This window comes from Sciurus vulgaris (assembly GCF_902686455.1).
Source record: "Sciurus vulgaris genome assembly, chromosome: 7".
NCBI lineage: Eukaryota > Metazoa > Chordata > Mammalia > Rodentia > Sciuridae > Sciurus > Sciurus vulgaris.
The window spans coordinates 16,035,726-16,060,231 of NC_136467.1; the positions used below are offsets into that span (position 1 = coordinate 16,035,726).

A 24,506-nucleotide genomic window follows, 5' to 3' on the forward strand; every position below is an offset into this window, starting at 1 on the left:
CAAGGTGAGGAGGAAGATGGAAGAAAAGCCAAGGAGAGAGGAGTGGCTGTCCTGGAAAGCACCTGCTGTGGCCCTGGGCTGGGAGGGGGGCAGCAGCTCCAGCTCTCAACTCTTCCCTTCCCTGCCCAGCCTGTGAGCTGAGCCTGTCTGACTGCCCACCACAGCACCGGAGACCCCGGCAGAAGACGCCTGCTGTGCATTCAGCCTGCCAAGGCAGATGGTAAAAGAGCCAAAAATGGAACCAAATTCTGGAAGAAACCTTTAAATGTAGTTATAAAAATAATAGAAGCATACTGTAAAAAGTCTAGAAGTTAAAGAAAAATCCAGGAAAAACCATCCCTTATGACCCACAGACACGCATGGCTAATCCTTTGGTAATTTCCTTCCAGTTTTGCATGTCTGTTTGTTTACAATGGAGAATGGGGATTAAACAGTGTGGTGTACTCTGACCTTTTTTTTTTTTTTTTACTGAACATTATAACACAGACATTTTTATAAGAGAATTTCAAACTGTTGACCTCTTGCTACTTGCAGCAAGAATTTTTCAGAAAATGTCAGCAATGCCGCATGCTTGTTTTAAGAGCCAGAATCTTGAAAGTTGTGGGACAATTCTGGTTCTCAGGAGGCCAGAGAGCAGAGCAACCCAGGTAGACAGGATGGTGGCAGTAGAAGAGAAAGCAGGCAGCCAGACCCTGGAGCCCCTGAGGTGGGAAAGCATGATCCAAAGGCTGGCCTCTAGAGGCCCATTCCCTGCTCCCTGTGTGAACCTTGAGCCAGCCGCACCCTCCTCTTCTCTCCAGCCCTATTCTACCCTCCACCCTGTTTGCTATAGTTTGGATCTGGAATATCCCCCAAAGGCCCATGTGGTAAAGGCTTGGTTCCCAGTGATGATGTGCTACCTTACCAAAGCAATGGAGTCAACCGATCATGGACTGAAACTTTTACAACTGTGAGCCAAGATAAACCTTTTCTCTATGTAAGTTAATTATCTCAGGCTTTTGTCACAGTAATAGAAACCTGACTCATCCACTCCTCCTCAGGAGCCTCCAGTCATGCCCTGAAGTATCTGTAGGTGGGCAGTTAGTATGGGCAAGAGATGAAGGACCCTGGAGTCCGTTGTGGCAGAGAAAGAGGTATTTAGAAATACAAGCTTAGAACTGCTTGTACACAAGCTTAGAGCTCATGTACAATCATCTCAAACAGACTGGACAATGACCTGGGCCTTAGAACCATGGAGAGGACATGGCCACAGAAGACCTAGGAACTGGACACTGTGAGCTTTTGTACTTCCTGGGCATATGAGATATTCTTGGCCTCTCACACCCTTCCACAGTATTAAGCAAATCCTTGAAAATTTCAAAATTCTCTTCTGACCAAGAGGAATGATCAGGCTTTATTCCACCTCCCCTCCATTGGAACTGCTTATCAAGGTCACTGATGACCTCAATGCAAAATGTCGTGAGTGACTCGCCTCATCTCATTTCCCTTTTCAGCTGTGATGATGTGCTTTCTCCACAGGGCTTCTGGGAGAACACACACTCCAGGCTTTCTCCCTTGCTGCTACTCCTTCCCTATCTCTGGGGCTGGGTCTTCCTCTTCCCTCCCTGGGATCAGCCTCCTGGCCTCTTCCCCATGCTGTCTCTCTCAGAGATCTTATCTAGCCCACGGTTGCCCATTGACTTCCTAATAGTTTCCAGGTGAGCACTTTCTCTCCTGAATACTGGGTTCACACGTGTTAAGACCTACTTGGCATTACCACTGCAAGTTGAGATGCCTGTCCAAGATTCAGCACGACCTAAATCAGACCCCTCATTCTTCATCCTTGCTAACCTGCCTTTTCCCTGTGTTCCCAGCCTCAGCAAGCAGCACCAAGTGCACTCAAATATTCAAGCTAATATCATCCCTTGTTCTTTTCTTTCCAATATGACATAACCAAGCCCTCCACCAATTCTGCTGACCCCGCTCTTAGTAGATACTCAACCATGGTTCACCACTTCTGCAGCTCACACCCTGGTCCAAGCCCCTATCATCTCTCATCTCACAGCTGCAGTTGCCTCCCACCCCCTGAGTACCCTGCCTCCCCTCGCCTCCCCAGGATGGAGTCTCTACACAAACCTGTGCAATTCCTCTCACATGCAAGATCATTGTACTCCTGGGTTCAAAGTCCTCCAGGGACTTCAGGTCACACTCACAGCAAAGTCAAGGTCCTAACTAGGACCTACTCCCCAGGCACCACTTTTCCCTGGGTCTCCCTGCTGAACAAGGTGGAAACTGCTTTGAAAAAAGTACTTTGAATAATGTTGTGTCGCTGGCTCTTTGCAGTACCAAATCCGCGGATATTTGTCACCGCCTGCAGCAACAATTTGCACGGGTCTTATGGGTGGTGGAGTGGAAACTGAGCCACTCTATCTCTGGGCTGCTTCCATGCTTGCTTGTTTATAGAGGATAGAGGAAATGAGGCTTACTTGCTTTGAGAGGAGAGAGAGACTTTGCTTAAGAGAGAGAAAGAGAGACTTTGCTTAAGAGAGAGACTTTGAGAGAAGGACAGGCTTTGCTTAGAGAAAGAGACTTGCTACGCCTTACTTAAGGTCTACTGCTTCTTACTGGTGCGTCCTGCATCCTGTGAACTAAGGGTGCGTCTACCTAAGGTGCTTTAGTGATGTGTCTCAGTTCTCCGCTCTGCGATCTGCCTTCCGCCACTTTCTGCTAGCTGCTGTTCTGCTTGCTGCTTCTTCTGCTAGCTGCTATCCTGCTGTCTTTCTATCTCCTGCTTCTGCTAGCTGCTGTGCCGCTTCTTTCTACTAGATGTTGCTTCTGCTGTCTTTTCTTTCTTCTTGCCCTATTCCTGCTAGCTGCTGTGTTGCTTCCTTTCTGCTAATGGTTTCTCTGCGCTTCTTTCTGCTAGCTGCTGCCACTCTTCTTTCTACTAGCTGCTGTGTTTTTCCCTGTCTCGATCCGCCTACGCTTATATCACCTCTAGGAGGCGGAGAGCAGGGCCACGCCTCTTATGCAAAGATTAGCAAGACACTAGATGTCTGAGCAGGCACAATTAGGAGTGCTTGAGAACACATGCGCATACCTGAGTGTGCTTATGTCAATTAACCTTCTCGTTGCCGATGTGATCAGGCGCCGTTCAGGCGCTGTCAACATGGCACAGCCCCCATCACGTTGCTCAAATACCACAAAGATGGTACCACCAATGCCACCTCTCATGGCCTCAACCACTCGTGCTTGGAACAGGTTGCTCAGACAGTAGCTTTAGCGTTCCTTTCTCATGAAGCCTGAAGGTTTTACTTTTATCATTGATAGTTCTTGGGAGATCTTAATTGCTCATTAGTCTCATGTATGAATGTAACAATTTATTCTGTTCTCTTAGGTTGTTTTAATATTGCATTGTAAGTTGTTTTAAAATTGTGCATAGGATCAGGTGTATAAAAAGGTTTATTAGTTTCCAGTATATCTCCCAGCTGGCATTACCATCAAGGGTATGAACACTGGAGGCCTTCACATATAATGTCAAGTGGCTTTCAGAAGCAAACACTTCAAGCAGCAAGGTGATCCCATGCCCAATCCTTTACTTTGGAATGGCCAGAATGCACACCACCTGATATACTGAAGGCATCCCAAGTTCTGTACCAGTTTTGGTGAGTCCTACCTTTAAATCCAAACTGGCTCCATGGCCAGTTCTTCCAATGTGGCCAAGGGCAGTTTAGGCTCTCAGATTAGTCTCCTCAGTTTCTTCTGTCAGTCTCTCAACAGGTCCCCTTCATGCATGTGCACACAGGCTCACTCTGTGCACATGTGCGCATGTTAGTGTATGCACGCTTTCTGCCTCTCTTATTCTTAGATTATTTTCTCCATTTCCACTGCTTTCCTGTCCTCAAGATCTCATCACCTCTGAATGGAGGTGTCAGTACTACATCCTTATTCGACACCTGGAGCACAGCTTCTCTAACACGAGTGTGCCTGTGAATCACCAAGGGACATTGTTGCCATGCAGATTCTGATTCTTTGGGATAATGTGAAGATCTGTCCATACAAGTGCTTCATCCTTCCTGCCAAATGACAACATCATCCATGGTGGGCACAGGGTAATAACCAACTCCATGGAACTAAATGAACTCAAGTCTCAGTCCCTCCAGTTGAGTCAAATTAATACACAATTCAGATTTAGAGGGTGTAACACAGCAGAGCAAGGAGGTGTGTGTGTGTGTGTGTGCATGTTTGTGTGTTTTCCTATCGACATACCATCCCAAAACAAACGTCCATTTGCTGAAGGCACTTTGAAAACTGATCTCAAAGGAATCTAAAGAGAAACCAGGATTAAAGTCTTATGTGCAAAAGCTGCTATTTTATGCTCTTCTTACAGCCAAGGGGCTTTCTATTGGGTCAACATCTTTTTTGAAATTTATACCAAGAAAAATATACATGTATTCAACAGCAGGGGCGATTTACAGGAAAACAGAAAATCCCACTCAGGGAAGAATATGACCAGAGCCATATTACATTTCAAACCTCTGTGAGTAGGGCCAGAATGCCTAAGCCATCGCTCCGTCGCTGGGTTCTGCTGCAGCCTTCTCCCTGACAGCCGCTGCAGTGTTACCAAACCTTCCAAACATTCACCGTGCCTTCAATCTGCTGCCCATATGTCAGACACGAGGGAAGTAACATTTGTAATATTTATGCTGTACAAGAACAGGTTCTACTTAAAAGTCCCATTACCATGTGGTGACAAAGATCTCATTCTCTATCAGTTCCTACAGAATGAAGGCTGCACGCCCAAAACTCCTTGCATGTCACCCAGCCACATGTTTGGAGGTTGACACACCAGCAGTTGTTTATTATATCGATGTAATCGGGGGGACTTAACTTTCTAATGATCGCAGATGGCAATAAACTGCCACAGTGCTCGAGACAGGCGGGCGATGGGCCCCTTCTGAACAGCACAGGCATCTGCTGACACACAGCTATAAGCACTTCCGCCAGGCAGGACACACGCATATCTAATTCTGCTAACCCTGTAATCCTAATAAACAAAATCTGTGAGTCGATGTCAGCTTTTCCAGGTGTGTAGTGAGGGTTTTGACTTCCTACCAGCAATAAAAGAATTTTTTTAAAAATTAAGATTAAAAAATAAAGTGCAGTTTTCCCAGAAGGAAACCAAATATTTAAGTTTTCTTCTCAAAATTGATGTTGATGTTAAGGAAAAAAAAAAAAAAAAAGACTACTGTTATTTGTAAATTTTCTCTTCACCCTTGAGATGTGCACCACAGCAGTCTGTGGAAAGGTTCAGTTTTCTTAATGGAAGAATGCCTGATAAACTTATTTCTGAACAAAGAAAAAATTTCAATCAGAGCAGAGATTGCTGCAACATGAATGAAATTCCTAAGTAGACATAAGTGATGCTTTTGAGTCTGTCAGAAATGAGTTATTTAAGATCAGATTTTGTAGCTTATAAATTCAGTTTAGGAAGAAAAGTGATTAAACATTTTCCAATCCTGACTGCCACAAAAACATCTTTCAAGACCTAAATATTTTTCATTTTTCAAATAAATATTTTGTCCAAAATTTAATGTGGTATAAACAAGCATGTCTGTTAGGGACTTGCTGACTTGTTACATCGCAGTTCTGGAAGCAGGGGTCGTAAGCGAGCATCCCTTGACCTGCTACAAGAGAACTCACCACATCACAGTCTGGACAGTGGCTTCTCCATCTTCCTTTCTTCTCCAAGAGCCTATTCACTGGAAAGATGTTGCCGCCTGCGGCAACAATCCCAAGGATATTTCTTACCACCTGCAGCAACAATTGCACAGGTATTTATCGGAGGTAGACTGGAAACTGAGCTACTTCTATTATCTTTCTCTTTAGTGCACTGCTTTCTTGCTTGTTCATTAGTTTATAGGGGCAGAGAGGCTTACTTGCTTTTAGAGGAAGTTTTAGAGGAAGACAAGCTTTGCTTAGAGCTTAGAGGAAGAGAGACTTTGCTTATCAGGAAAAGAGACTTGCTACACTTTCAGAGAGGCTACTATTATCAGAGGAGCTATTTCTTAAAGGTCTGCTGCTTCTTCTTAGAGGTGCGTCCTGCATCCTGCGATCTTTATTCTGCAAGCTGCAACCTGCATTCTGCAATCTGCCATCATCAACCCGCAACCTAGAGGTGTCTGCTTAGGCCTCTGCCCAGCGATCTATCAGAGGTGCTGCTTATCCGAGGTGCTGCCTATAGGTGTGTGTCTTATATACCTAAGGCAGCCAATCAGCTTAGGATTAGCACAATTGAAGCACGCCCCTCGGTACCAATCAAGAAAGAATGAGGAATATCTGTTGACCACTAGCGCAGAGGAGACATTAACTAATCAGGCAAAAGTAGATCACGCCGTGTTAACACTCACTATGTTAACTCTTGACTCAACACCAGCCGCCATCCTAGGGCTACCCAAACATGTCTTCTGCAGAAAGAACAGCTTCTTTGCTACTTTTCTCTCATAAGCTTTCCTCAGTTTGCTGATGGTTGCGTGCAAAGATATTTAACTTCCAATAATTCTCTACAGCTTTGGCCTACATTGGGGTAAATATATAAAACACACACACAATATCAGGGTGCAAATACGATGACCCAAACACTTGTTAGGATCTGTCCTTCAAGGATCCTAAACAAAGGGCTTGAATTCTCTGTGTGCCTCTGCGCCCTCTGAAATGGAATAGGCAAGCTCCTATTCACAGAGCCCTACTTATCCTCGTCCTGTCCTATAATGCTTAGCTAGTGTCATGGCTGAACCGAAAATACTGGGCAACTGGGCACATCTGCAGCCCTGTGGGGTCAGAAGTGAGTCTTCCCACATGGTTGCTGCAGTCCTGGGAGCCGTGCCCCTCACTTGGGAGCTCCAGGCAGCAAGCAGAGACAGCGTGCACTTGGCACAGTCCCCAGCATCTCCCTTCACAGAGGGACATGCAGATGGATACGAGGCATCAACAGAGCTTTCATGGTGTGGTCACCCTCCTTCAGGAAAGGCCACACTGAAATTCAGCCAGGCCCAGCAACTCTGACCCATGGCCTGGAGGCCTCTGAAGATAATCTCTCTATACTGTTCCTTCCTGGAAACAGCTACAAGCTCCCTCTCTGGAACCTTTCTTTGATTTCTGAATGATCAGCAGCACTGCTTAGAGATTTCAGGTAGTAAATCCAACTACTGCCACTGTTTTATTCTCTTTCTCCAGGTTATGGTGGCTGAGGGCTTTCTTGTTGTCCTTAGAGACTCTTCTGCTGTTAGGGGACCTCTGATGCCTTTTCAATCACTTTTCACCCTGACATATTTATCATACATCTCCCAAATGACATTTTCCTACAGAACCAAAATCCATTTTTACAACCTAGGAAAATCAACAAGAATTCTGTAACTTCATCTAATGTCTAGACCATCCCTCAAAGTTTACCAGTTATTCGCCTGTCAGGGGCTGAACTGGGCCTCTCCAAAATTCATGTTGAGGTCCTAAGCCCCAGAATCTCAAAACGTGGCTGCATACGTGGAGGCAGGGTCTTAAGGAGGCTCAAAGTAAGTCGAGGTCATCATGGTGGGCCCTGATCCAGGATGACTGACGTCTCAGTAAGAGGAGGACTTTAAGCCACAGGCACACAGAGAGGGCAGGCCATGTGAAGATGGAGGAAACAACAGGCTTCAAGCCAAGGACAGAGGCCTCAGAAGAAAGTGGCTCTGCCAACACCTTGATCTTGGACTTCCAGCCTCTGCAACTGTATGAGAATGAACTTCAATTATTTAAGCCACCTGCTCTCTGGTAGTTTGTTATAGTAGTTCTAGCAAACGCGTACATTTTCCAACAAGATCTTAGAGGATTTAAAAAAAAAAAAATCTATGATTCAGTTGAAGTTCACCCATTACATTCAGTTGTTATGTCTAATCACAGGCTTTTCAGAGAAATTGGACTTTGATAAAATAAAAAAAAAATCTAAGTTGACCTAAATTGAATTATAAGCCAGAGGATAGAGGGCGGAAAAGATATGGAAAGTTAATTAGTTATTTCTGCAGGTGAAACTAACAGACTACTGTCCCACATCCCTAAAAATATGTTGAAGCCGTGACTTAATCCCAGTGTGATTGACCACCAGGGCCACCTGTGCACAGACTTTGTAGACTCCCAACACACCCAGAAGCTACAAGGCTTCTCCTTGTGGGCTGCCCTCCTGGCCCGCAAGCGTGCCCTGCTGCACATTATCCTGCCCTCCCATCTACAGTCAATGTGGGTTCACTGCAGACAACTTGGGCTTCTCTTCCCCAATTTCCATCACAAAAATTTTTTCATTCTAAGTCTAGAGGACATCTTCCAGCTGCCATGCAGCCCTGCTGCTGCTGGAACTTGTCCCAGGACCGGGTTCTTTTTCCGGCTAGCATCTATAATGGCTCAATAAACACTTTTATTTCAGAGAGCCTTCAGTCTCACGAGTTTTGATAGTGATATCAAATAAGGAGTTCTTTGGTGCAAGGTGACTTTGAAGTGAGTTCCTCATTTCTGGGCTTCAGTGTCTTCATCAGAGGCCACAGTTCTCACTGCTTGCCACTGCTGAAGTGAGGCCAGTGCTGGTGACACTTGAGAGAGAAAAATAATAAAAGCCACATGAAAGCGTCAGTGCATAGAAAGTTCTTAGTACTTGTCTCTCTCATTCCTTCATCCAAAGAAAAAATCAAAAATCTGTTTGAAGCAAGGACAAGGAATTGATCACTATGCCTGTATCAGAGGAATCATGAAAGTCACGATTATCTTTGTGTTAGGTCCTATGCTCTTTGGAAATTAACTCATTTTTTTCTCCACAACAACCGTATGAGAACATAGCAACCAGGGAAACTGAGGCTCGGGTGTTGAGTGTGTGGGGAGGGGCAGGTTCTTCTGTGGTGCGAGTCCCTCAGTTGGGGGTGGTGTGAGGATAGAATCCCAGGGACAAGGAGCAGAGATAAATGGAGTCAGGGCATCTGAGAGAAGATGCCAGACTGCCTGATCCTAGGCAGGGCAGTCCTAGAAGAAAGTGCTGGAAGAAGAGGTGGGGTCTTACTAGAAGGATGAGGTTCCAAGTGAGAGATCTGTACTACATTCTACAGTCAGTAGGTGGTGGTCACTGCAGGATTTGACATGCAGATTGTGTCTAGCATAAGTCATCCACTTCAATGATACATTCCCCTGGTTCCAGAAGTTAAAGAAACCTATAATCTCATAAATTCATCCCCTAAGGTGTTAATTATTCCATTCAGCTATGACAGTTTGCAATGGCCGTGTTCAACTTAATTGGAGATTCGAGATAAAAGTTGAAGATTCTATTTTCCTTCATGAGTAGATGTTTTCAAGTTGATATTAAACTTTCTCTCTCTCTCTCTCTCTCATCCTCTTTCTCTCTCATGCACACACATCCTTAAACTCCAAAAACTTAATAATACTGGGGCGGTGTGGAAAATAGCTTGCTGCAGCCTCAGATACACAGATGGGCAGGTGACAAATACACAGGTCTGACTAGGCCAGAGAGAGGAGTGGGGTGTGATCAGAGAACACACCCCAGTGAACAGGCTGAAAAGAGCACGGAGCTGGGCGGGCGGGGAAGGCCTGGGGCCCCTGCCTGAGGCACAGAGCCTTCACAACCTGGGCTAGGGCCGAACTCTGGGTCAGTAGTGAAGATAACTAGTTTCTGTTCCTCCTTCCACTATTTTCCTAGATACTTGAATTTGAGACATGGAGTGTCCCACTGGAAAACGAGAGAGAATTCTAGTTCAACTGGCTCCTCATCCCATCACCAATCATCATAGGGACATGAGATCGATGGGCCTGGGAGCTCATGGCATGCAATATTCATCAAGGGTATGATGCACTTGCTCCTTCCGGTTAAAGCGGATGCTGGTGGAGGGCAGATCTCCATCCTCACAAAGTGCTACTAAGGAATGACACTATCGTAGGCCTGACAGCACAGGCACTCGTAAAACCACGTCAAGTTCCCTACTCCCCCAAGGTTATTTAACTTGCAAAATGGAAAAAACCCAACAACCTCGCCATCTGTTTTCCTCTTTCTGGCTGCACCTGTGCGGCTGAAAGCAGGCATGATAACATCAAATGTGATCTCAGTGTCATTTGACGAATTGGGCTAGAGAGAAGTGAAATTGCAAGAATGTGTCGTTGACACACAGGATACTTAACACAAACAGCAGAAGTGGCCTCAGCAAGCCTGCTCTCCATTTCCTACTGAGAAAATAAAGATGCTAATTAAGAATCCATCTCTTTTGGACACAAAAGGAAGGGTCTTTCTGGACAAGACAGGCTTAAACAATGCATGGGGACCAGGTTTTTCCTCCTTAGAAGAGGGTCAGGATGCTCCTAAAAAATCCCCATTTGTTTTTCCAATCCCCAAAAGGCTTTAACACAGTTTTAGGCACTGAGGGAGATCTTGAAACAAACATTTGCTGATTTCTTCTTCCAAACTAAAGGGAAAAAACACCACCAGCACATTCCATGGACAGTCTGCGGCAAAGGATGCCGCCATGAATCAGCACACCCTGGAGGTATGCATCTCGCTTTAAGGAAACTCCATGAAGGTGAGTGGGGATGGATGGGAGCAGTTCCTGCTCACGCTATGCCAGGGAGGGACTGGAAACCCCTCTCGGGGATGTACACTGGCCTGCCTGATGGATGGGTTACTGGGTTCAGCCCAGTCTCTTCTCAGAACAGTGGTGCAGTGGCAAGAATTCTCAAGATGTCAGCCTGCTGCCTGAGGAGCTCTGGCACCACAGGCTGCCAGGGGCGGTGGGTGAGCTGGGATCAGGACACAGGATGGGTGGACTTCTGAGCTGCCCACACTGGAATACAGCCCGATGTCTCCATTCATTTTGATTTTTGCAAATTAAAAAAAAACAAAAACAAAAAAAACTGTCACTCAGAATGCTTCCCCTTGGTGACTACAGTTAGCATAACATATGGGTTGGTTATGCTTTACTTTTGGGCCCATGTGACCACATACTCTGACATCTAGAATAGCCTTAGACATAACAAATGCTCACTTAACATTTCTGCTTTTGTCAAGGTTCATTCATTTAACAAAAGTATGATTCTGACAATACAATGTTCTCCTTCTGCTCTTTGCTTCCTTCCACCTAGCATGGTGTGAAGTTGGTTGGCACAACCAAGCAGAACCCAGACAAGGACAGAACTCTCAGAGGAGGGGCTCATGTTGGGGGCCAATAAGAAAAGCGGAGCCTCAAATGTGAGCTGGATTCAAAGGTCCCCCCTCTTTCCTACAGCACAGGGTCCACACACTAACATGACGGTACTGGACACCATGTGGTACAGATGGCTATCTGGACAGCATTCATAATTAGACTCTTCAGATAGCTCATTTTGAGTCCCTATTATTGGAGTTAAGTATCCCTTATGTGAAGTGCTGGGACAGAAGCGTTTCAAACTTTGAAGTTTTTTGGTTTTGGAATGTTGGTAGGGAACTTATAGGCTGAAGAAGAGCCCTGAAAATCTGAAATCCAAAATCCAAAATGCTACCAAATATGAAACTTTTTGAATGTTGTTGGCACTTTAAATCTTTTGGAACACAGAGCATTTCAGATTTCAGACTTCAAAATTATTAAATTTAAAAGTTAGAAAACTGAGGCACAGAGAGACTGAAGTAAGGAACCCTGGAGATCCAGTTCATGAGGCCAGAGAAGTCTCTCTCCTTCTTTGCAGAGGCAGGATAAATCACAGTTTCATTTACTTCTGTTTACCATTTTTAACATCAGCAAATGAGTTTCATTTGGGTATTAATAAGAAAGAGAGCCCTCCCTCTCCAATCCCAATTCATCTTCTCTCCCATTTTTCACGGAGCTGATCATTCTGATCACACCTGACATTCCCTTATCTATATCTGTCTTCCTCAAAGAATACCAACGCCAAGGAGGGCTGAACCTCGGTTTTGTTCAGCCTGGCATAATGAATGAATGACAACTGACATAAGACTCGTACAGAGACCTTTGCTCAACAAATGCAGGCACACACATAACCCTCATTAGAGCAGAAGACTAGACAATTTCAAAACAAAGTAAGTCAAGTGAAAGAAGATCTGGCATTTAAAAGATGAAAACAGGACACACCATTGGCTGTGTACACCCTCCACTTGGATTAAATAAGTGTGGAGTTCTGGATGGTCGCACAGGGAGCGACAGTGTTGACAGAGCCCTTCCCCTCTTGCACAAATACTGGAGGGGCTTGGGGGGACAAAGGACAGGTCAGGTTGTTGCAGCAACCTCCTGCCCAATCAGGACCTCCCAGAGTTGGTCTGGGTGTGGCCAAAAGTCACAGAGCTGAGTTGCTCCTGAGTCTCCACATCTCCCTGGGTAGGAAAGCTGCTAAATGTCCAGCATCTAGGGCTTCTTGACTGAGGCTCATTAAGGACTTTGATGAACACAGATTTCGAATTATGTTTAGTGACCACATCTGACTCCATGTTTCTCTTTCCTTTCACCACACAAAAGTGCCCTTACCAATTAAAAACAATTAATCAATTATAAAAACATACAACAAAATAAACACACATGACAAAAACAAACAATTAAAAACAAAAAGCATAATGACTATTATTGTGATCAAATTGAACATGATAAATGTATACAAATGATAGTAACTTATAGATTAAAGTGAGTGAGTGTTATGGTTTAGACATGAGATGTTCTCCAGAAGCTCATGCATGAGACAATGAAAGAATTTTCAAAGGTGAAATGATCAGATTATGAGAGCTGCAACTTGGATTAACTGGTGGTAACTGTGGGCAGGCAGCGTTTGGCTGGAGGAGGTGGGCCCCTGGGCCATGCCTTTGGGGGTGATATTTTGCCCCTGATGAACAGAGCTCTCTCTGCTTCTTGACTGCAATGTCTTGAGTTGCCTTCCTCCACCATGCCTGTCTGCCTTGATCTTCTGCCTCACCTTAGGCCCAGAGCTATGGAGTCAGCCAACCAAGGACTGAGACCTCTAAAACCATGAGCCCCAAATAAACTTTTCTTCTTCTACATTGCTCTTGTCAGGTGTTTTGTCACAGCAAAGCAAAAGTTGACTAAAACAGTGAGAGAGAAAAAACCCTATAAGAACATTCCCTTCGACTCAAACACACATCTTTTGGGAAACAGAAATCAATTTATGCACCAAAATAAAGCGGTCCAAGCAGCAAATGTGCTGTCTGCTTCAAGTCTCACTATCCCCTGAGAGCCCAAAGTTGGTTTTACAGTGTGTTCCTCAGAGAAGCAGGGCAGCACTAGCCTGAGCCCAGCTCACTGGGGCTGTGGACATCATAAAGTGGGAGAAAAAAAAAAAGAGTTTTCTTCTTTTGTGATTGACTAAAAAAAAGTATCTGGAAGCAGGCACTTTATTTTCCTTGCTCCTTAACCCCTTCTCGCCCCTGCTCCATTAAAGCCATTCTTACATCTGCAAAAGCTCCCTGCTCCAAAACTGCCTTCCTTCCCTTAATCATTGTTCCCTAGAATGGAGGAGCTCAGTGAGTATTGTGACAGAGCCATTGATGCCAATTCAAATGACAGTGTCTGAAAGCATACTAAGCTCCACAACTGCCCTCTAAGGAAATATGAATTCTGAGTGACATCTGTTTGCTAGGCTGGGTGATGGGTAGGAGTGCGAGGCAAGGGTGCAGAAAGTCAAAAAACAAAACGAAACCAAACAAACAAACAAAAAACTTCTATGGAGAAAGGAGAAGGAAAGGTGAAAGCATTTATGGGGCTGTGGGCAAGGGGGTGTTGAGGTGGAGAGGGGGTAAGCATGCTGTAGAAAAAGCAGAGGAGGTAGCTAGGAGGAGGGACTATGGGAAGAACACAGACGACCTTTGAACTCTGGCCCACCCCCAGGTGTCCTCAAACGGTAGACTTCACGACTGGTTGCACTGAGACAGAGCATCGCTGGAGTCGAACTGTCTAGGATCTGCCCCCAAAGCAAATCCTAACTTTTGTCCCTTTTCATAGTTTCTTCCCATCTATTTCCACTCACTCAGATTTTTAACAAGTTAAACACTGGTTAGCCCCCAGTTGCCTTCCTCCACCATGCCTGTCTCCATCATGGCAACTCAAGACACTGTAGTAAGTGAAAAGCATCCAGACTTCTCCATCAATAGGAGGGCACAAGCCCCACCTTCCTCTAGATTTTCACGGCCTGTAGAAACTGGAAGACTATCTTCATTTAATGACCTCAATGCAGTTGCCCCACATTTGGGGGAAACGGCCACTGCTTTCAAAGGTATGTTTCATTAGATCAAAAACTCCCACGATGGCCACTCTCAGAAATGTCCCCCCTCATACTTCTCTGTACAGTGAGAGTCCAGATTCTCATATCCAAACCTCTTTCACTTACTAACTAACAAGATCAGTTGCTAAAGCTCAGGAATTTTGAGAGCTAACTGTTAAGGTAAATACTACAAAGTAAAAATGAAATCAACTGTATTAAAAACAAAGGTATCAATGCTCAAAACACATCACTTTTTAATTATTTTACTGTTGTCTATGCGCTTGTGATTATTTTATATCTATTTTATCTACATAGCAAAAATGCTAAGTAGATGGTGTGACGCTGCCTATCTCTTCCCCACTTTGCATTCAGCAATGTCACACTGGCAGCTTGGTATCTTTATATTATTTATACTATGGATAGTGACAAAAGCTACAAATCAGGGCTTGACTTATTTTCCCCATGTCTCAGAAAAGAAGGGAGAAAATGTTAATACAGATTAAATGCATAAGAACATTGTGTCTACAGCTGCTACACTGTACAAACAACCCTCCCAAAATGGCAAAATATCATCCAGCACTCAAAAAAGTTACCTAATTTCAGCAGAAGAGTCACCGAAGAATGAGTGACCTTTAACATACATCTTCATTGTTTCACATTTGTCTTATTTGTTAAGGGAAAATAAAATATGAAATAGCAATCATGTTGAAGTTATATTCCCTTGCATAGGTTGGCCACAAATATACGTTTGGCAAACATCAACAGAAGCTTCCACGAAAATCAGTTTGCATTTTTATATTTGCAGATTATGTCACCCATTAGTATAATATATAATAAACATATGCATGTCATATGTATACAAAGATGCACACAGCCCCCACTCCCACCCCAAGGGGTTGTTAAACATTAACTAGCACACATCCTATGTGCCTTCCACTGCTTCGGAGTTTGAATGTATTCTCTCTCCTCTTAAGGCCTGTTCCCACACCCCAGGCCTTCCACAAAACAATGCTTGCTGATATGTCCATCAATAAGCTGCAATAGGTTTGTCTGTCAAAGTGCTCAGAGAATGAGAGGAAATCCTCTGCGTCTATAGGCCCTGAGGAAGGCTGTCCTGCCTGGCTTCACAAGCGGACTTAGATCAGGCTGGCAGCTGCATTATCATTCTTAACTTACTTGGGCATCCCAGAGAGAAACACCTTTAAACGAGACCAGAACCTCACTGAATTCTATGGGAAATATTGCCAAAGAGACTCAGTGCCCAATACTTGCAAAGATTTCACAATATTAACAAATCACCTTCTTCTATAAGCCCCTAGTCATTTGCAGTAGTTAAAAAACATTTGAAATGTTTTGCCCTACTTTCACTGGCTAATTACTCCCCATCAATTTACTTGACCAAGACATCAAGTTTGATTTTGAAATTCCAGGAGGAACAACAATTCCATTGACTTAACTGAAGGCTAAAAGCGCTGTCTTAGCAAAAACTTTTTTTAAAAGGAAGTCTCTTCATTCTCCTCTGGGCCACCATGAAAACTAGGCGGGATCAAGTGATTGTCATTCTTCAGGCTCAGCGAAGCATAATGCATTCTATAATCTTCACCAGGAGCACACCACCAAATGGGTGTTTTTTTAACTTAACGAACCCTCCAAACTCAGGATACCCTGTTAGAAAGGATTTCCTGTAATTCTCTGGGAATATGCAATAGGAGAAAATAGAATCTAAATTTCAGAAAATATACACTTTAACTTGATTATACTCCCAATTCTTCATCTGGGTAAAAATCCTTATTTTTCAAGTTTTCCATTTTTTTCCCCTCATTTTTTCAATAACATAAATCACACCTCCCCCAATTTAAGCCTTGATTCTAGAACTTCAGCATTTACCAGTGGACTTTTTTTTTTACATAGTGACAGAATATTACACCTTAGTCATTTCTTTGATTGATCAGTTCAGACTAAATGTGGAGTCCTTCAGGCAAGTGTCTGGTTATTGCGCCTCCTCGTCAGATGAGCAAGCCCTTGCAAGACGTTAAGCTGAATGAGGCACGCAGCCCACATTAGTTTTCAGGTGTTTCCTGATGTCATGAAAGCCTGACAGTCTAAGATGGAGACATTTCCTCTTCAGAAGAGAATGCTTCTGATCTGTCAATAAACAACCCTGGCCAAAACGAAAGGTTTGTTGGAAATGCCCAGCTGTTAATTAAACACTAGCATGTAGTGTTTGTCCTTAGGTGGGACATCCCACCAGATGTTAAACATTTTAGATACACCCTCTCCCTCTAGAGAGAAGATCCCTGTAGTCCATTAAGTACTTTAGGAGCCAGGTGCACACCCGGCTTTGCAAGGCACTGGAGCAACCCAGGTCAGTGACTCTGGCCATGGGCTCTCCTGGCCTCCAAAATGCCACACCTAGCAATGGCACCTTCCTCTTCTCTTACCAAGTAAGTTGTCCCCCAACTAGCCACTCTTTCCTTCTATAATAATGCCCCAATTTTAACTAGGCACATGGCTGCCCATAATTAAGATGTCAAACCTGAGGACAAGGTAGCCACCTATTAGCCCTGAACCAATTCGGACCCGTGCGAGAAAAGCTAATTTCTTTATTCAAGCCACCGTTTGTTTTCCCTCTCCTGCAGTCCTAACTCATAACACCACGTGTACTAGATCATGAGCTCTGGCCAGTGTGTTGGGCGCTGTCCCCATCGCTGTGTCTTTGGACAAGTTTTCTACTTTTCATGTTTTAGTTTCCTCATCTCTGAAGTGGGAAAGGCTCCCAGATTTAAAGTGCTCATGAGCATGAAATTAGTAACCACATGCAAAGCTTCGAACCTCCACGACCAGCAAACAGTCAGCCTTAGCTGTCACCACACCAGCCAGCCCCCTTTGCCACACCTTGGTACAAGACAGAACCTCAGGGCACAGGGAGTCAGGGGCAGAGCCTCATGGCCAACCCTCCCTTGCCAGGCCCTCCTTCTCCTGGTGCTCGGCTTCTCCTTAGCCTTGGTTTACAATTTCAATTCTCTGCTTCACAGTTGGCTCTGTGCTATAATCCCTCCTTGATTTGATTCTTCCCAGGAGAAATCCAAGCCTATGTGAATTTGCATGTTATTTTTCTGTTATGAAAATTTAAGCAAATGCATATCACAAGATTTCTACTGCAGAGATTTCAAAAGATGAAGGGATTGTCACAGAGGAGAACAGCAGATGCCAGCTCTCAGAGGGAGTCCAACTGAGAAGACAGAGGTCGGGGTTGACCTTATGGGGCTTGAGGGGCAGACAGATAGTGTGGGAAACAGCTCAAGGGCACATGCTGTGACAAAGTCACCAGAGTTAGGACCGATGCTCTGAAACCTGCTGTTGGGGGAGGGGCTTGAGCTTTGCTGAGGTTATAGGTCACCCAAAGTTTTATTCATCTCAGACCAAGGTATGGTTCTGGAAATACAGGGTAACTACTTTAAATCATAAAATTCACCTTGTATTAGGTGAATGATGGAGAAGAAAAGCAAAGCTTGAATATAATGTGTTACTGACAAGACTAGCCGGGACTTCAAAGGCAGGCAGGAGCCCACCTTAGCTGACAACAATCTGACTTAAATATGAATCCAAAGTGTATCCGGTTGTTCCCTCAGGTGTTTTTAGGCATGGAGCTCTGTTTGAAGGTGATAAACGTTTATAGGACAGCACAAAATGTGATTTTCATGTGAAAATTGATTACTCAAAAACTGATCACTGTATACTCAAAAGAGAACGTATTAGCTGGCCACAATGGTGCACACCTGTAATCCCAGCACTTGGGAGGCTGAGGCAGGAGGATCACAAGTTCAAAGGCAGCCTCAGCAATTTAATGAGGCCCTAACCAACTGACGGAGACCCTATTTCAAAATAAAAATAGAAGGATTGAGGATGTGGCTCAGTGGCTAAGCACCCCTGGGTTCAATCCCTAGTACACACACACACACACACACACACAAAAAGCCCTTTTAAAATCTCTTTAACAGTAGTAAAAACTCTTCAAGCCAATCCTCTGAAGGGCAGCATAGACCTGAACTAAGGAAAACTACAATACTGCTTTTTCCAGTCCATAGTAGACCATAAAAAAAAAAGTGGGAAAACTTCTATGGCCACCTCAGAGAGGAAGAGAGAGCCTGGATACAGGGACTAGGCAGCCTGTAGGCCACGTGGTGGGCCTTGTCCCCAGCCAACCCTTGGGGGCCTTTCCTCCTGCCTTGGATTCTGCCAGTGACAACGGTTTGCCTTTTTTTTTTTTTTCCATACTGGGGATTAACCACTGGGCCACATCCCCAGTCCATTTTTGTGTTGTTTAGAAACAGGGTCTTGCTGAGTTGTTTAGGACCTCACTAAGTTGCTGAGGCTGGCTTTGAACTTGAGATTCTCCTGCCTCAGCCTCCCAAGTCACTGGGATTATAGTGTGCACCTCTGCACCTGGCTTGGCTTGCCCTTTGAACAGATGCTCAAGGTGAAGCCCTGGGTGACAATTCTCCTCCTACTATCACCTGTTCACAACAATCCACGGTAGTTGTAATGATCTCCCACTTTAAGGATGAAGAATGAATACTTAGTAAGTAGCAGGGTCCACAGTCAAAAGGCAGTCTATAAGACCCACGGGACCTGCATTTCCTGTTCAGAAGGGGAGAAGAGATGGATTTCAGACCCCTCCTATTTAAAGAGAGTCAGTTGCTGGAACTCTGATGGCGAGTATCAGAGAGACACTGGGGTTTGTTCTTTGGTCCTTATAAACATGAAACAGTGCTGCACCTCAGCTACCTTATGAGTCAAGTGGGCTTTAATCAGCCTGAGAACAAACTTTTAGAATACAACCCACTCATTCATTCATTTAAATATCGCAGTGCCTATTATGTACTTGGGATGTGGCAGGGAACAAAATAAGCAAATAAAACATTTCCAGCTCGAACTGGGTTTCACTTGACCTGGACAGGCTCAGAGCGGATATGAAGAACTACTGTAGTGTTCACTGGGTGTGTTGATCGTGCGGCAGTTATAGTAAAAGTGCCTTTGTCAGGTAGAAAGACATAGTGAAGTATTTGTGAGCGAAATAGCATATCCTAGATTTGCTTTTAAAACTCCAAATTGGAGGAGAGGTGTAAATAGATAAACGGATGAAACAAAACTGCACAATACTTAAAATTGCTGAATCTGGAAGATGGTATGTGGGAGCTCATCGTATTATTTTCCACACTTATTTCTGTTCGGAAATTTCCTTAATTAGAGATGAATTCCTCCCTTCGAGGAGCTTAGGAAGATAATAAACAGTAATTTCTGGTGTGTCAATCAGACCAGGGAAGGGAGATGAGATGTGGGTAGATAAATATAATCTTTGTACATGTGTGCAATTTATTTCATATATAAATATAAGATGTGGATAAATGGATAACATACTTTAGGAAAAGGAATTAGTATATATGTAATGGAATAAAATAATAACTAAAGCACACATGGTTTTCTAAGAAAGAGGACAATTTCAGTTTTTTGAAAGATGTGTTTTAAAGAAATTTTGATAAAAACAATGGCTAACGTTTACCTGCCTTGTTCTATAGATTAGGACTAGGCTCTGCAAGCTGTTAAAGAAGGGCTGGGGCTGGGCATGTAGCTCAGTTGGTAACCTTGCAAGTGCAAAGTTCTGGGTTCAATCCCCAGCACCCCAAAAAATGAAGGGCTGGATTTAATCCTCGTGATAACCCTAGGAAGTTGGTATCCTTTCCATCATCTGTAAGATGCTACTCCTGGGCAGATGGGTCTGAACGGCTTGACCAAGGTCATGACCAAGGCTCTTCAGTGGTAGGACCTTGGTCGAATACAGGCAATCTGGCTCTGGAGCTGAAATATCCAACTGTCTCCCACAGTGCCTCTTTTGGTGGAAGAGGAGCGTTTGGGACAGTGAAAGGTAAGAGAAGACCTAGGCAGAGGGTGGAAGGGCAACCTCAGTGGAGGGGAGTGGAGGGCAGATTTGGAAGCTTAGCCAAGAGGAAGGTCCATGGCACCAGATAGCAGACTCTATAGGCAAGAGGCCCAGGTGGCCCTCCCCAGGAACTGTGAGGGCAAGAATGGAACTGTAGGGGAGGTTCTTTGTCACTTCTGCTCCTACCCGCCATCTCCACAGCCACTGCCACCACCACTGGCACCATTACCCACCTACCCACCTACCCGCCTACCCACCCATACCTTAGGCTGCAGCTCTCTGTTCTAGAACATGGCATAACAGATTCAGACACCAGAATCCATCTTACGTAGAGACAAGAGGAGGCACCGCTGACACAGATTTAGTCAACAAATGTCTAAGCTTCTCTCTGCACTGGGAATACCCCAAATGCTCAAAAGTGGAAGGACACACCATAAACATCCTACCTTGGGTATTGATAAGCACTGCCCATGAAAGTGAAGGAGGGTATGAAGGATGTGGCTTGCCAGGTGGAGGGGCCCTGTTTTACACAGCAGGGGCAGGCAGACTTCCTTGATGAGGGCAAACAGGAGAGGGAACTGAAAGAAGAGAAGGTGCAAGGCTGATACCTGGGTAAGCATGTCGCGCACAGGGCCTGGAAGCAGCGTGAGGCTGGAGCTTGGAGCACCTGGGGGCCGCAGGGAGGCCAGGGAGCTGATGGAAAGGGGCCTGTAAAAGTATCTGGACAGGAGACCAGCCCAGGTGACAGCAGAGCAGCAGCTGGCCTGGGGAGGGTCTCCAGGCTGTTCCACAGACTTCGCTTCTGACTCTGAAGGAGATGGGAAACCACAGAGGACATGGCTGTAACTAACAAACCAACAAGGCCACTTTGCTACCGTGCCTAGGACAGGAGAGGGCAAGATAAAACCAGAGGGACCAGTTAAGAACGGACTCAAAAACCCAGGGAGAGAAGACGGCAGACTGGACCAGTCCAGACCAGTGAAGACAGAGAGAAGCTGGAGCTTCTAGATGTCTTGGAGATAGAGCCTAAGGCTTGCCTATGGGCTGGACCTGAGGCCTGAAAGGGGTGTGCTCAGAGAAGCCCTGAAAACCTTCTAAACTGGGCCTTAAATTCCACTGTCAAACTTTCCTTTGGATTAAGCCAGCAGAAGAGGCTTCTGTTCAAATGCATTCAGCAATCAGATTTGGGCTCTTGATAGACCATCAGTGCTGGCTCAGCAATTGCGCTAACAGTCTAGGCAAGAGATAAGAGTCTGAAAGGATGGGAGGGGGCATGATAAGTGAGCATGGTGGGAGGGCTATTTAAGAAGTTATTGCTAACTAAGGACCCGGCAGGAAAGGGAAGGAAAATGGCTTGCTGTGACCATTGAATTGTGGCACTAGTAACTAAGAATTGGAAAAGGAGGAAGGGAAACAACCCCAGGAAGTTAGAGGTAGGTCTGGAAATAGAGATTATGAGTCCAGTTCTGGGTGGGTGACTTTGAGTCAATTGTGCAAAAGCCAAAGAGATAAAGCCCAGGAGGAACCTGAATAGGAGTGGGAGGCTAGACCAACCTGCATCATCATTTTTCCCTGGACTTATTTTGAAACACAATAGGGTCTCAGTTTTCGAGCCAGAACATTTAAGCCAGAATATTAAAGTCAGAAATGTCATTGGATTATTTTCTAATCTGCACAGTAACTAAAACTAAGCTGCCAGAAGCCATTTCCTTTTTATATGAAGGGGTCCTTCAGAGATCTGTGCTAATCAACTGAATTAACAAGTCACACTGTACCATGAGGTTTAGCTATATTCTTTTTCTCTCCAATAAGAACACTAGATTCACATTTCTAGGCTGGTAACTTAGGACTAAGGTTTTCATCCAAAACTCAGACTAGCATCAAACCCCAAAACCTCTGAATTCCACTTGATAGTGCAAACAGAACTGGACCAAAATTCAAGTCAGAAATTAAGGTCAATGGTGTAACCAGGCTCTCCAGTGGGAATGGAAGGAGGAATTGGGCATGATCTACACGTTCCAGGGAGTCACAAGTCAGCCAAAGGACTAAGATGCTTCCCCACACATGAAAAGGCATGTTTACAGATTCAGGATAGTTGGTACCCTGCCTGGAAATGCATGGGAGGTAGTGGAATGATCTGGAATGTTAGAAAGACCTCTTACTTTCTCTGACAGTTGCTTCTATTTGAGAAGAAACTCAATCCCTGTTGAGTGTGAAAGTTTACAATGAGAGAAAGACAGGCAACGAGCATGCATATTTATAGAGCATTTACTACGAACCCATAAAACTTGTAAACCAAGAGAGCTACGGGTCCCAGGGCAGAAAATCATTTGAGCAAAACCACTTTCCATAAGAAAGTTTTATGAAGTGCTAACTCAGAGCTCTTTGGGATTTCCCGAGTGGCTTTCTTTCCATCTCCTCTTTTTCCTCCTTCCCCTCTTCCTGTCTTCCTCTTTTGTATTTAAATATTTACCTGTGTACTCAACATTTCTATTCCCTGACTCATTTGAGATTTTCTTTCTTTTCTTTTTTTTTTTTTCGCTTAGGTTTCTTAAAGCTAATTTCGACCAGTAGGAAGAAGTTACTTTGCTCAGACTTGCTCTCCGGGAGGTCACAGTCTTAGTGGGGGAAGACAGATAAGTAAATGGCCATCAAAAACATCACATTGTGGGCTAGGGAGGTCGCTCAGTGGCACTTGTCTAGACCAAGTGAGGCCCTGGGTTCAATACCTTACACAACCAAAAATAAATAAATTAATCTGTCACATTGTAAGTGCTGGCCTAGAGGTGATGTGCCCCGGACCTGAAAGGACACATGACTGGGAGCGGGATGAGCTCACGCCTCATGGGTCCACAGACAGCACCTCGCAAGCCACTTGCTACTTCAGTCACTTTGCTCAGGGGAGCCAAAGGACAGAGGGCCACAGAAGTGAAAGATGGAGACAGGTAAGCAGGCAGGGCGAAATCACAGTGGCCACCCTGCTCCTCCCACCAAATTCCTTCTCCAGCTTCACTGACATTCAGTTCTGCATCAACCCACTGTTCACCACATCCTTTGCTCCCACCCTCCCTCAGTGCAAAGCTGTTTCCAGAAGGTTCCACTGCATTTCCTTGCGCAGCAGCCAGAGTGACGATTGGGTATTAATTAGACGGCGCTGCCACTCCCTTGCTCGGCATCCCATGTGGAGCCAAGGCAACGACCCCTGACTTCAAGAAGACCTATGCAGCCTAGCCCCTGCCCTCCTCGCTCCTGCCTTTCTCCCGGAACTCACGGAGCTCATTTCTTTCCAGGGTCTTCCATATTTACTTTGTCCACTATCTAGAATGTTCTTCCCTCGGATCTTTTTTTAAACTTTCCATAGGTTACCTCCTGTTATACTTTGGATCTGGAAAGTCCCCCAAAGGCCTATGTGTGAAAGGCTCAGCCCTCAGCATGGCACTACTGGAAGGTAGTAGAAACTTCCAGAGGTAGGGCCTCGGAAAGGTCTGTAGGTCCCTGGGGGCCTGCCCTCAAAGGGAACCCCACTACCACCCTCACTTTCTTTGCTCCCTGCCTTATGGTTAGGCGAATGCTCTGTCACAGGTGCCTGCCATGATGTGCTGCTTTACCACAGCCCAAAAGCCACAGGATCAACCAGCGGTAGACTAGAACCTCTAGAACTGTGAGCAAAATAAACCTCTTTATAAGTTGATTATCTCAGGTATTTGTTACAGTGATGGAAAGCTGACTAACACACCTACTCCTGCAGGCCTTTCTAAACACCCAAGAAAATACAGTGCTCTCCACCTACTTCCCAGATCAATTTTCTTTAAAGCACTTGTTACAAATTTCCCCTTCACACCAGATTTGGTCTGTCCTGATCATCACTATCTTCAGAACCTAAAGAATGTACGTACATTGGTTGAATAAACTAATTCTGATCTGAATTTCTGAGTGTGATGAACACTAGGTCTCTACTAGAGTGAAACAAAAATAAAAAATGTACTCCCCCCAGTGACTTTTGCCTTAGGAGTCTGACGGCCCTCCTTTCAATACTAGATGTTTTATCCCTGTTACTTTACTGTTGCCATATAGTTCCAACCAGCTAGGATAGGAGGAAGGACATCTATCAGAATAAAACTTCAGTGGGACTCTCAGTAAATACAATAAGAGAGACACTATTTATGAAGGGTTAATTAGTACTATGGGCTATCCATATATTATGAATTTATACCTCATAACATCTTTATTATAGTTTTATCCTCATTTAGAAGGCAGTTTTAAGTAGTTCCCAAATGACATATACAGACAGTATAATTCCAAATGATTT

General features: G+C 44.7%; 1 protein-coding gene across 3 annotated transcripts in view; it reads right to left on the reverse strand.

The window, feature by feature from the left end:
- PLEKHG1 (pleckstrin homology and RhoGEF domain containing G1) overlaps positions 1-24,506 on the reverse strand; it is a 206,132-nt gene that overhangs the window by 173,205 nt on the left and 8,421 nt on the right. The gene's annotated exons all lie outside the window — the stretch shown is intronic.